Consider the following 14,073-nt stretch of genomic DNA (forward strand, 5'->3'; position numbering starts at 1 on the left):
CAATCTCAGCCTCACTACAGGATATGTGCCCACAGAATGGCGTACAGCAACAGTGGTCCCACTCCACAAAGGTGGAGCCGCTACGGACCCTGGAAACTATCGCCCCATAAGCTTGACTAGCTTAGTCTGCAAGGCAATGGAGAGGATCATCATGGAGCTCATGAACAAAGACATTGGGGATCTACAGACACTTGATCCTACCCAGTTCGGCTTTGTCAGGGGCAGATCCTGCCTTTTGAACCTGGTTGACTTCTTTGAAACAGTCACCAAAGCCATAGATGAAGGGAAGGTAGTCCACACAGCCTATCTGGAAAGGCATTTTACACAATACCCCACTTGGGCATCATAGATAAGCTATCAAGCTTAAATATAAACCCCTATGTCACAAGATGGGTCACAAACTGGCTCAAAGACAGAACCCACAGAGTGAGAGTTGCTGGAGCCATGTCAGACTCAAAACCGGTCACAAGTGGCATCCCACAGGGTTCTGTCCTGGGACCACTCTTGTTCGGTATATACTTTTCCGAGGTACAGGCAAACGTGGGAGGACTATGGCTCACCAAGTTCACAGACGACTGCAAACTGGGCGCCATAATCGACTCTCTAGCTGACACAAACATCCTTCAAAAAGGTCTTACAGAGACAGATAACTGGTGCCAGTGCCATGGTTTAAAGCTAAATGCCAAAAAATGTATAGTCATACCCTTTGGCAAAAACAATGTGCCCACAAATTACCACATAGGTGGAAACCCATTAAGTACAGAGAAAGTTATTAGGGACCTGGGGACCCAAGTTGATAGCAATCTCTCCTTTGAAAACCACATTGCCAAAGTGGTTAGAAAGACCTTCTACACATCCCACCTCATCACGAAGGGTTTCACATCTAGATCAAGAGAGGTAATCGTGCCCCTTTATTCATCCCTCATCAGGCCCATCATAGAATACAATGCCCCTTTTGGGATGTACCTTACCCGACACCTGCAGCAATTAGAAAGACCCCAAAAGTATCTCACCAAGAGGATCAAGGGTCTCAAACAGATGCCATATGCTGCTCGGTTAAAAAACTCCAGCTCTACTCAGTTGCATACATTTACTTTGAGGTGATCTATGCCTGACCTACAAAGCTATGTCAAATCCAGAATTAATGGACATGCTCCACCTCGGTAAATCTAAATCCCTTAGAGCCACACGCTCGAGGGACTTGAACCTCAGCACATAAATAAATAGAACTTGCTGGAGGGACAGGTTCATAACCCAGAGGCTCCCTTCGCTCTGGAATAGAATTCCAGTTCATGTGAGGCAGAGCACCTCACTGAAACACTGCAAGAAGAATCTCGATAGGTGGATGGGGGATCTTAGGTTTGTCCCAGGGATTACTCCCATGTCACTATTAGACAGACGCACAGTAAACTAAACCTTAAAAAGGGCACAGTATACTCAAATCAAGGGGTGGCGTAAGCCATACAGAATCGGGCTAGGCTTATAATTGCCCCAGGGCAGATAGCCTAGTACGAACCTATGAACCTATGAACCTAAGACCAGCAGATGAGGGAGGTCTGGGTTGGGTCCTAGACATGCTGGGACCTGGTGCCTCGGCCAGGTGGTGTGGGAGAGGCGGATCTGCTGGGATCTCCCCTCCCATAAGTGCTATGGTGTGGAAATTAACATTGAATATTGGTTAGTCATGAACAACACATTACAACATTAGTCCAAATAGCATGCATGGATATTCCCATTTACCCAAAACAGTGCAAATGATAACAGTGCTATAGCAAACAGAACCCATGCATATATGGAATGGGATTCAGAGTTGCAACAGCATGCCAGTTAGAAGTATGTCAGGCAGGCAATAACAATGATTATTCAACAGGGAATATTAGTATGCACACAGTTTAAACATCTGATTAACCAAATGGAACAACGGTCCCAACAGTAGAGGTTTATTTACGAACATACCCATGTTGGTTTCAGTCTGATGATTGGATCAGTTGAGTGGTGGGGGAAGGGAACAGATTCAATTGACAACTGTTATCAAGTATATTTGTCAGTACACTACTATCCACTACTCTACATTCTGACCACACTTACACTCTACCTGGGTCATGGGCCTGCTACAGCACACCAACAGCTGTACATATCAACAGATCAATTGTACCCTTATTTTAGTTATACACATCATAGCTGTTTCTGTACAGATTTTTATACCTGTGGACCCTGTGCAGATGAACTGTGTGCACATTACATTGCTGTTTCTACACATATTTCAGATTCACATATTAGTTGCAGGCTCTGGAGTGTGTGTTGTGATTTTGACATACATCTACTGTGACATTCTCGGTGTGTGGGTTTCTTGGCAACTGTGGAAACTATCCGTGACAGCGTGACACTTGTGGGGCTTGTCTGGGCCAGACTGCAGAGTGTGGACGGCTAGCTTGCATCTATTTATAGGACTGGGGCTGATCAACACAGCAGTTGTACAGCTTTCATAGTTATACACATAATACTACGATTTCTATTCAGATTTCTTTACCTGTGTGGAAAATATATGTGTTGCAGTATATTACTTTGTCTATTCAGATTGCAGCTTACAACTGCAGAACCAGACTGATATGTTATTGGTGTTCCCGGGAATTGAACCATGGTGTGTGTGCAAAGTTTAACTACAGGTGTAGTCTTTATCAGACTGAGCTACTGGGGAGGTGTTGTGTGTGGCTTGTGACATTTCTGTGTAGTACATATCTTTGTGCACAGTACGTTTCTTATCAAATCTTGCATTATTTGTTTCTCATTTTCAGTACAAATTATGCATACACAGCAAACATTGGTATCAGTGTTTGAGAAACGTGCACATTAGCTGGATTGCACATTTGGCTGTTTTACAACTACATACTGCAATTTAGATTCCTGAGTAAACAGTGTAGGTTTTAAGTCTGCACTTGTTAGCCTTATACATTTTTCAGTACATTCACAGCAACATACAGCTAAAATTGAAAGGTTAACACAGGACAATGTTGGCAGACGCACAAGTACAACACGTTCTGATGGAAATGTGTACTGTTGCTTTTTTCAGTTATTTGACATACCCATTCTAAAGTATGCAGACAAGCAGTGCTACAACCGTTCACCTCAGTTAATGCATTTTGCAGAACATACATATTTCTATTTTTCAGGTACAAGTGAGGTGACACACGCCAGTGTTGGGATCACCTTTATTAGTTTTGACATACATATCTATGTACAACTCAGACATCCACAATTGCTATTCCTGCATGATCTGCACAGGGGAATCCTTTTCATTTCTAAGTGTTACGGTAGCCCTGACATGGCACTTTCTTGGCAGGTTCACTCAGACACTCTCATACATATCCTATTCTTCCTCTCCTGCATACTGTGCCTTGTTTGCTACTGACATTTGTATTACACATCAGCTGGAAATACTCCACTGTAATGCTGGCAGCCTGACACAGGCATTTATTCCTGACTTTTACAGCACAATTATATATATACAGGCAGTACTATCATTACTATATTTTTGATTTATTATTGCTAATATTAGGAGGTATTCTGTACTCACCATAATGGCAATGCAGCTGGGCCAATCACTGGGCATGAGCCTCAACATTCTGGGGCATCTCTGCAGCAGCTGTATGGAGAGAGATGACACATTAATCACACCTGCACAGTCTAAAGTTTAACTTTTTCCATACTTAGTTAGAGATGCATAAGACCACATACTTACAGACACGTGGGACATCATGCACTTGGGCTTCTTCCATCCACTGGTCGAAGAGTGCACCCCTTATATGCTTTAGGTCATTGTGGTGGTGACGTACCTGTTCACCAGTCTGGGGTATGCCAGTGGCACTGGTGAGAATGTGTGCAAGCTGGTTCCAGGCCTATGCATTGTACTGGAAGCCCTGGTACTAGCCCTGCAGCAGCCTGGCATCATGTTTTTTTACTAGGAGCCCAACCATGACCCTGGACTCCTGGATGCCCCAACGTTGCGCTCGGAAGCAAACACCTTCACCCACACCTGACATTTTGGTCCTGCTTTGAGCAATCCCAAATGGTTATGGCTGTATTCCCACCTGTGCCATTTAAATATGGCAGTTTTCCAACACTTTTTCTTGATTAGCTGGTTTTAATATGCTGAACTATGCTTAGCTCCATCCAAATCCACATAGCAATGCTTACACCAGATAAGCACAGCTGAAAGCAGGTAAGCAATGCTTACACTAGCAAACCATTGCTTAAATCAATTTTTTTTCAGTAAATTTATAAATTATGTTTTGCATTTTACATATTCCCAACTCTACTGTGCTATACGTGAGCCATATGATTGACATCTATTATTCAAATTACTTATAAGTTTATTAAATAAATTGGTGGAGGGGGATTCAAACTGAGAATGCTCTTCATGCTAAACCATGGCAGTACCACTAAACCTCAGCAGCATGATGAGGTTTTCTGTCACAGTAGCACTTGTCTAGCATTTTCAGGATTTCAGCCAGACTAAGCATAGTGGTGTGCCACACAAACAAGCTGTGCACAGCTTAAATTATGGTTTTATTTAATGAAAATCAAATTACATTTTTTTATTTTTATTACTTTCCTCTTGCCCTACTGCTTCCATGCATGTAGGGTAAGAGTGCATACATTCAGGGGGTGCACTTGAAGGCTTCTAGGTGTGTTTGTGTTTTTTTCTTTTTATTTCAGTGTTCACAGACACTGAAATGTTACCTACGTACATTTCAGTGTCTGTGGTCATTGGTTTAGTACATAATATTAGAGCCAGGCTCTAATATTATGTACATTGACACTCGTGTGTGTCACAAAATGCCGTATGGCACTTTCTGAGTGAAGGGGGCATGTTACATGTGCAGGCACTGCTGAAACATGCCCCCTGCACTCATGGTCATGGCTCATGTCCATTTAGGTTAAACAGCAGCACGCCTTTATGCATATGCAAGGTGCACTGCTATTCTAAATGTACACTAACCCCTCCGTGCAAGAATAGTCTTATTTTTGCATGGAGCTTCATGAATCCCAGGGATTGCTTGGAAGCCATATGTCCCCGCTTTCTTGCAGCTCTTAAGGAAAAGGGAATTAATGAGATTCAAGAAGGTATAGGCTAATTTTACCTAGAATAGAATAATCAAAGTATCTTTCCTTGTATTACATCTTTGGAAGAGGGATGTTTCAACTTCAAAACTGTTCATGAGGCTTTCCCTTTTCTTCCATAACAGTCTGCCAAAGTTTTTTTTTTTAATTAAATGAGATTTATAATAATATGGTATGTACCCTTCTGGCCAATATAGTATATCTCTTATTTTTCCTTGCTATTAACTATTCAAAGACATCATTCAAGTATTATTTCTAACATTTGTCTTCTCAGATAACTAAAGGCATTTTTTTGGCTTTGAACATTTAGCCTTATTTTTCCTTGCTATTCAAAGATATTATTCAAGTATTATATCTAACATTTGTCTTCTCGGATGACTAAAGGAAATTTTTTTGGCTTTGAACATTTAGCCATGGGCACAACTTATTTCTGTCTAAAGGGGCTTACCCCCCTTAAAAGGCAAACCCATTGCTTTTAAATCAATTTTTAAAAAGTTTAAAATTTATAAAATTTTTTTTTTGTTTTTTTGGCATTTTACATATTCCCAACTCTACTGTGCTAAAATTTTGGGGGGGGGGGGGGGGGGGGGGGGGGGGGGGGGGGGGGGGGGGGGGGGGGGGGGGGGGGGGGGGGGGGGGGGGGGGGGGGGGGGGGGGGGGGGGGGGGGGGGGGGGGGGGGGGGGGGGGGGGGGGGGGGGGGGGGGGGGGGGGGGGGGGGGGGGGGGGGGGGGGGGGGGGGGGGGGGGCCCCCCCCCCCCCCCCCCCCCCCCCCCCCCCCCCTATCACACCCACCCCCCCCCCCCCCCCCCCCCCCCCCCCCCCCCCCCCCCCCCCCCCCCCCCCCCCCCCCCCCCCCCCCCCCCCCCCCCCCCCCCCCCCCCCCCCCCCCCCCCCCCCCCCCCCCCCCCATGACCCCCCCCCCCCCCCCCCCCCCCCCCCCCCAAAAAATAAAATTAAAATCTATTTTTAAAAAATTTAAATTAAAAGTTTTTTTTAAAAAATTTGGGGGAGTTTAAAAAAATAAAATGCCCAAGGGCCTAAACCTGAGTCCCTTTTAAACCCTGGGGCACCCCCGATGAGGTTTTCGGTAAAAATGGGGCCCGGGGTTAGCTTTTTCAGGTTTGGGGCCGATAAGAAAGGGGTTTTAAACACCAAAACCCCAAGCGGGCCCAAGCAAAATTATGGTTTTTTTTAAGAAAAAAATTTATTTTTAAACCCTTTCCTTTGCCCACTGCCCCAGCAAAAAGAAGGCTAACCGGACGGGCCCAATTTTTTGGGCCTTTTTTTTCAAAACTGTTTACCAGACACATTCGGCTTGTTTAGACATATAAAAAAAAAGATTGGCGGGTTCAAAAAGGTATTACACCTAGTAAGGGGGCTGAACCACTCCCTAAAACACCCCTAAAAAATGCGTAATGAAAAATTTAGGTTAAACAAAGTTAGCATACGGGGGCAGGTTTTAAATTGAACAACCCCCCAAAATGGCCTTTTTTCCAGGATATGTGGGAAAACGGAAAAAAGCCCCATTTAAGGGGGAATTTAAAGTTTAAAAAAGGAAAGGAATTTTACCAGAATGAAAAAAAAGGTATTTTTGTTTACACAAAAGGGGGATTTTTAATTCCAAAACGGGTTCTGGGTTTTCCTTTTCCAAACAGGGAAAAATTTTTTAATTAAACCGGGTTTTAAAAATAGGGTAGGTCCCCTTTGGGCCCAAATTGTTTTCTCACCTTCCCAAAATTTTAAAAAGGGACTTAAAAGGTTTACCAACCTTTTGGGCCTAAGAAACCAAAGGGCAGGCCTTTAAACCCTTTGGGCCAACCCAAAAACCCCAAAATATTATTAAGTTTAATTTTTAAAATTTTTTTATGAAAAAGGAAATTTTTGGTTTTAAAATTTTTAAGGGGGAAATTTTTTTCCAATTAATTTTTTTTCCCTTTAAATTTTTACAGGAAAACCTTTCTGAACCAGAACCTTTGGGTAGGCTGGGGCGCCACCAGGAAAAAGGGTTTAAAAGAATCCCTCCCAGTTTTTTTAAAAAAAAATAAAGAAATAACATTTTCAAAAAATTGAAAAAATTTTTTAAAAACCAAAAAAGTAATTAAAATTAAAGGAAACAAAAATTTTGAAGTTTTTCTTTTAACAAAAGTAAAATTCTTTTTTTTCCCAAAACAGTTTTTTTTAAAATTTTGTCTAAATAAATTAAATTTTAAAAGTTTGGGCCCCCTGTAAATTATAACCCTTCAGGAGGCTGAAAAGTACAGCTCCCGAAATGGGGCAAATCACATTTAAATAACCCCTTTTGGAAAACTGCTGACGGGGAAGGGACCCCCCGGAAAAATTGAAAAAAAACCCTACAGGGAAAAATGTAATAAACCAAAAAACCACCCCCAAATAGTAAAATAAAAAATGAAATTTTAAAATTTTTAATAAAATAAAGAGTTTCCCCTAAATGGTTTTTGAGTTAGTACAGTTAAAAATCATAAAAAGGAATAAAACCCAAAAGAAAATTTTTCCAAAGGTTGCTGCAGTGGAATGTGGTTAAAACGGTTTATGGTTCAGCCCCAAACCAATTTTTATTTTTGAAAAAAACCAAAAAACCCCAAAAATTTTTAACATAAAAAACAAATGTAAAATGAAATGAAAAAGCCTTTAGAAAAAATGGGGAATAAAAAAAAAAAAAAATGAATGTGAAAGCAGAAACATTTTAAACCCCAAGGGTTAAAGTGATCTTGGGGAAACGTTTTTAAACAGGTGAAAAGGGTGATTTTAAAAAAATTTTTAACGGGGAAAAATGATTTATTAAAGGGGGTTTAAAAAAATTTTTCCCCCACCCTATAAACTTAACCCCCAAAATTCCACAAAAATTTTTGGTAGTGCAACCAAAAACCCACGGTTTTTGTTGGGGTATAAATTTTTTTCCCTTTCCAAAACCCCCCCTCCCCCTTTTTCAACACCCAAAAATGATGGCCGGTTCCCCCCAATCAACCCTGAAAGGTTGTTGGACGGTAAAAAGGGGTTCAAATTATGGAAGGGTTTAAATGGGCTGAAAAAGGGTTTTTTGAAAATTCCGGGGTTTTTTGGGGAAAAGGGAATATAACCCCATGGGGGGGTTACAACAAAAAATTGTGAAGGGATTTAAGCCAAAACCCAAAGGGGGGTATTGTTTTTAAGCAAAAATAGGGGACCGGGAAAGGCGGGTTCCACCCCGGACCCAAACCTCTCCCACCTTTAGCTTGGGCGAGGGGGGGACCTTGGCCCAACTAAGTGCCCGGGGTTCCGGCCCCTTCGGTTTCCCCCTTCCCACCTGAAGGGAAGCGGCCTTGAAGGATGGGGCCCCCCCAACCCCCCCTCGGGAAAGTTCCAAAGGAAGAAAAAACCCCCCCCTAAAATTTGGGATGGGGTTTCCAAAATTCCAGGATTCTGTTTTTGGGCCCCCAGGGCCAAGGCTTGACCACAGGTATAATCCTTCCCTTTTCCTGGTAAAAGAGACAGTTCCGGGCAGTGAAGTAACAATTTTGGCAATCCATGGGTGGGGAATTTTCGTTAAAAATGTTTCCCATCTTTTCCCAAAAAAATGGGTCGGGAAAAAAACCCAAATAAATCCCCCCCAATTTGTAAAAACCTGGGGCCAAATACACCTAAAATGGCCCCTTGTTTTCCCCTTGTTGTTAAAACCTCCCCAAATAACCCCCCCAAAGGTTTAAAAACTGGAAACTTCCCAAAAAACCTGAAAATACCACCTTTAAAATGAAAAAAAGGGGGAATTCTGAACCCAAAAAAAAAAACCCCAATAAAAAACTGCCCATTCCAAATGTCTGTGGAAAAAAAGGAAACTTTAAAATTTTACAATTTGGTGTCCCCAAAATTATTGTTGCCTCATCTGTTGGAAGGTTTCTGTAACCCCAAAAACTTTTCCACAGTTGTTTGTTTAATAAAGAAATGGGCGGGTTTTGATTACCTAACCCCTGAAAATTGTTTCCAAAAAATGTTTATTTGTGCCCCCTTTCCCCTTTTCCTTTCCCCCCTTTTTTAATTTTTTCAAAGGGAAAATTAGCGTGGTTTTTGTCCCGGGTAAAAAAATTTTAAGCTTGTAGGGGTTTCCAAGGGAAAATTTTTTACCCCCCCCAAACCACTTAACCCACCAACTGAAAAAGTGCCCTTAAACCCCCCTGGACAGGTCCTGTTTCATTAAAAGAAAATTTAAAATCCCCTTTTCATCCCAAAACCCAGGCCTTTGGAAACAATAGTTGGGGCCCTTTACCAAAATTAACCCAGGGACCCCTTTCAAAAATTTTGGGGTTTTTTTAAAATAAATAAAATCATGTTTTTAAATAATTTGTAAAGGGAATTAATTTTAAAACCCAAACTGTCTTTTAAAATTTAATGCAAAACTAGGGGAATTCCAAATTATAGTGGGTGCCCCGGAAACGGGCCCATTGGCCCTTTGGTCCCCTGTATAATAAGGTCGGGAAGGGGTCATTTAAATGTGGGGGGGAAAAATATTATATTTAAATAATTTTTTTATATTAAATAAAAGGGGTTTTTGGGGGTAAAACCCCCCAACACCCCCTTCCGGGCAGGAAGAAATGGAAGAAATGGGGGGGAATCTTCCACGGCCTTGGGTTAATGGGGGATACCAAACCTTTTCCATCCCAAAAGTGTCCCCACAGGCATCCCCCAACCCTTGGTCCCCACCTCCCCAATCCTGGGGGCAACGTTTCCCTTCCCCTCCCCATACCACTTCCCTGAAAAAAAGGGAACTGCCCAAAATAATTCCCCCAACTGGCTCCCCAAAATTGCAAATGCGGGTTTAAAATTGGGAAACCATAAATTTCCCTTTTGGCGTCCCAACAAAAGTTTCCTAACCCCTCCCAAAAGGGGGGAATTTAAAATTGTCAAAAACCAAAAAAAAGACAGGGCGAGAAGAAAATAACCTTAACCCCCTTAAAACCCCAAGCTTTTTTCCAGCAGTGCCCCTTTCAACCCTGCCCCCACACCAAAGAAAATAGTGGTGTGTCCCAAAACACGGGTTAATTGAAAAGGGTTGGCGGGGTTTAAAAAGGTCCGGGTAAACCTCCAAAAACCGGGTCTGTTCAAGGAAAATGCCTTGTATTGTTTGACGGGTTCCACCAAAGGGGGAAAAAAAAACCCCCATGTCAGCCCCTTTTCCCAGGACCTTTGGAAAAATTGTCTGTTTGCCCTCCACAAGGCCATGATTTTTTAAAAGGGCCCCAGGTTAAAAATCAGTAAAAGGAAAAGTGGGGAAAAGGTTGGGGTACCCAAAATGTTTTTAAATTACCCCCCAAATAGGGGAAAAATTTATAGTTAACAAAAACCGGGCCATTTTATTGGTGCGGTGGGTTGGGGGTCAGAATGTTTTTAAAAAGGGTTTTTTTAAACCACTTTTTTTTAATTTAATAATATTTAATAAATATATTTATATGGGTTGTATGCCCTTGGGTGCTTTACACACTTCCGGGGAAACCCAAGGGGGAAGGGGAAATGGGTGTGTTCTCCCCCTTGTTGAGGGCCCTTTTACCTAAAAACATGTAAGAAAAGGAGGCCCCCAATTCAAAGGGCCGTTTTAATATTTTAACCTTTTGGGGAGAAGGAACGTCAAACCGGGTCTGAAAAGAAATGGGGCCAATTTGTGGGTTGGTTGAATTTTAAAAAAAGGGGTTGTAAAACCCTAAAATGCATATTAGGCATTTGGGGCCAAGGGAAAAACGAAAAAGGCCGGGACAAGGGGTTTTTGGGCCACCTCCCAGATTTAAGGCTGTCCCCATTGAATGAAGAGACCGGGCAGAATGGGGAAACCCCCAGTGCCCCCTTAATGTAAATCGGTTTGCCCTGAAAGTAACCTCCGGGCTATTTTTATCAATTCCCCTTGGTTGGGGTTTTCCAAAAAAAAGGGATGCCAAACCCTTTGTGCATTAGGGCCCTGGAAATTTTGTGCGCCCATCAATCTGTGGGATTTTTTGGGAAAGGGTGAAGGGGGGTCACCCCAAAGGGTGGGGGGCTTCCAGGCCCAAATTGGGCTGTAAAATTCCGTCCCAACTGAATAATTCAAAATTAAAACCCATTACCCAAATTTTATTTCCCCCGGGCTGGGGGGTTTGGTGGTGGGAATGTTTTATCCAGGTGGGGTAAACCTTTTCCAAAATACATTTTATAGGGCTTTTAAGTCCCTTGGTAGGGAACCCCCAGGGTAAAGGTTTCCAGGGGATGCGTGTGCTGCCGTGGGGCGGCCCTATGGAATGGAATGTGGGGGGTTTAATTGTTGAAAGGGTTTTTGGGGGAGAAGGAATCGGCAGCCCTTGTTTCCAAAAAGGCCAAACTTTTTGGGGAAATTTTAAGTGGGTTTAAAACCAGGTATCTGAAGGATTTGGCCATTTTGGGGAACAAAACGGGGCCGGGGTTTACCCTTGTTTTGTTCTTTCCCGGAGTGGCGCGGAGGAACCGGGGCCTTACCTGCGCCAAGAGGGTTCCCAAGGAAGCCGGGTTGCGGAGTTGCTATTGTTTTCCCCGGGGGGCCCACCGGAAAGGGGGTGCCTAAACCTTTTGTCCGGGCGGGAAAAAGAAATTGGAAAGCCATAATTTGGGGTTTAGGGAAGCGCAAATCAGCAGTGTTTTGGTTCCACGGCCCGGGGGCCAGGATACCACCGGGCCAAAAATTTGAAAAGGGGTCCAACACCCCCCTACCAAATGGGGGCTACCCTGGGGGGTTGGGGGGTTTAACCCGGCAGAACGGCCACATCACATATGGAGGCGGGCCCCACAACAGACCGGGTATCCCCCAGGTATTTTTTGGCCCTTGATTTTCTGCCCACTGTTATTTTGTAGGGTGTAAGGTTTTTTCCGGGTTGGCTAAACATGATTCGGGCCCATTTTAATTTGGTACCCACCACGAGGAAACAACTTGTATAGGGATGTATATATCATACAAGGACAGTTTTTCCCCAAACTGACTTTAATCTCCTTTTTCCCTGGGTTTTCCCTTCCGGGAAGGCCCCAGGCCATCCAGCGGAAAGGGGGGAATCACCAAACCGGTGCAGAAATACTATTTTTAACCAGGTCGGGAAGGGGTGCATGTGGAAAGTTGTGCGGGGTTGCCTTGGGGCCTTTGGAAAAGGCAGGTAAAAATTGCAGTGTTTTCCCGGGAAATGTTCCCCTGTTCCACGGAAAAGGTTTTCCCCTGGGGGGTCCCCCCCTGGGGAGGTCTCCAATTTTGGGGCTCCCCCCCAACGAAAAGGAAATTTGCATTGTGGAGGCGGGCCCAAAAGGCATGGGCATTTGCCATTGTCATTGTTTTCCTGTCATTTTGTTTATTTTGTGTGGTGTGCCGTGGATTTTGGCTTTTCCAACTTTTGAATTTTGTCCCTGTGTGTTTGGGGCCTTTCCCAGCAGCTGATGTGGGCCAATGGTGATTTGCATGTTCAAAATGCATTAAAATGGAACATTGTGGGGACATTAAAACCCCTTTTTTCCCCCTCCCAAAAGGCGGTCCTGCTTGGTGTTTTAACAAACCCTTTAAATTTCCTTGGTCCCAAATACTGGTAATGATGTTTGTGTAAGGGGGTGGAAGGTGTCAGGGTCGGGCCTTGGCCCACCAATTGCAGTAAAAGGGCTTTTCCCCCAAAAAAATTGGCAGTCATCCGGGGTTTTTACATCCTGTCACCATTCCCCCTGGTGATGGCAGGTCAGTGGGATTGCCCAGGGTAATGGGGTTCTGTGGAAATGTTCCCCACACAGGGGGGGCCTTGGGGCATTTTGGATGGTCCACGCAGTTCCCCAATGGGCCTGGGCTTTGGTGCCTGCCCGGGCACCCCCAAAAGGGTTGCCCAATTTGGCATTTTTGGGCTGTCATCAGGAACAGGGGGAAGGGAAAGGTTTTTCCCCCCAACGGGGTTCTGGGGGTTTGGGCCTGCGCGGGCCTAAACGGGGCCGGGTATGGGTGATATGGGAAGGGTACCGGAATTTCACCGTTTGGTCAAAGACAAACGGGGGCCCCCATATTACAGCATTCCAAACCCCAAATTGCCCCATGAGGCCGGGGAAAGGTGGGCGCCGGGGTTTGGGACGGGGCCCAATCCCCCCAAAACACAGCACCCGGGGCAGGGCCGCAGGCCCAACGGGCAGTTGCCCGGGGCCCCCCCAAATGGGGCCCCGGGGGCTTCCTTGGGAAGGGCCCCAAAAGACCAAACCTCACTTTTTGGGTTTCTGGGACAGCCCCAACAGGAAAAGGTCCCGGGGTCAACAACTCCCCGCCATGATCCCCATTTGGGCTTGCTGGTCTTCCGAAACCCCCTGCCAGGAAAAACCGGGGGGACTTTCCGGCCACAACATGCCCATGAGCCGGGGAAAGTTTTGGGGCGCCCCTGGGCAGCCAAAAAGGGAACTTGGGTCAACACACCCCCCAAATGCCCCTAGTGTCCACACCCCAAAACGGGGCCCAACAGTGCCCCACCCTGTACTGCTGTCCCTCACCAACACATACACACACATGTCAATTGGTGGTATCAGTGGCAGACTCAGGCATACCTAATTCACACCCTGTGCATATGATGACACTGGGCCACCTCCTGCAATCTCCAACATCATTGCGGGAACAGGTAAACACATTGCTGATGCACAGGGTGACTACATAGAAGTGTATTAGTAGTATCATGTTGGTAACAGTACAGTGTGCTGATATGACTGTGTGTATATCCCAGCATGCCTGATGCAGTAACCGTATGACTGTCCTGAATTGTTATCTGCACCCATAGTACATACCAAAGTGTAACAGCTGCACATTATTGCATGCCGGTGGTAAGGATGTCAACAGATAGCCACATACATGGGTAGCACAGAGGGGAAGCTAATGCAAGTAGTGATATGCAATGATGGACATGTACAGTAATGGTGTCAAGTTGCCCACAACGACTATGCAATGTGGATGTTTGCGCATG

The sequence above is a fragment of the Protopterus annectens genome, chromosome 3.part0 (genome assembly GCF_019279795.1).
Source record: "Protopterus annectens isolate FY-2018-M chromosome 3.part0, PAN1.0, whole genome shotgun sequence".
Taxonomy (NCBI): Eukaryota; Metazoa; Chordata; order Ceratodontiformes; family Protopteridae; genus Protopterus; species Protopterus annectens.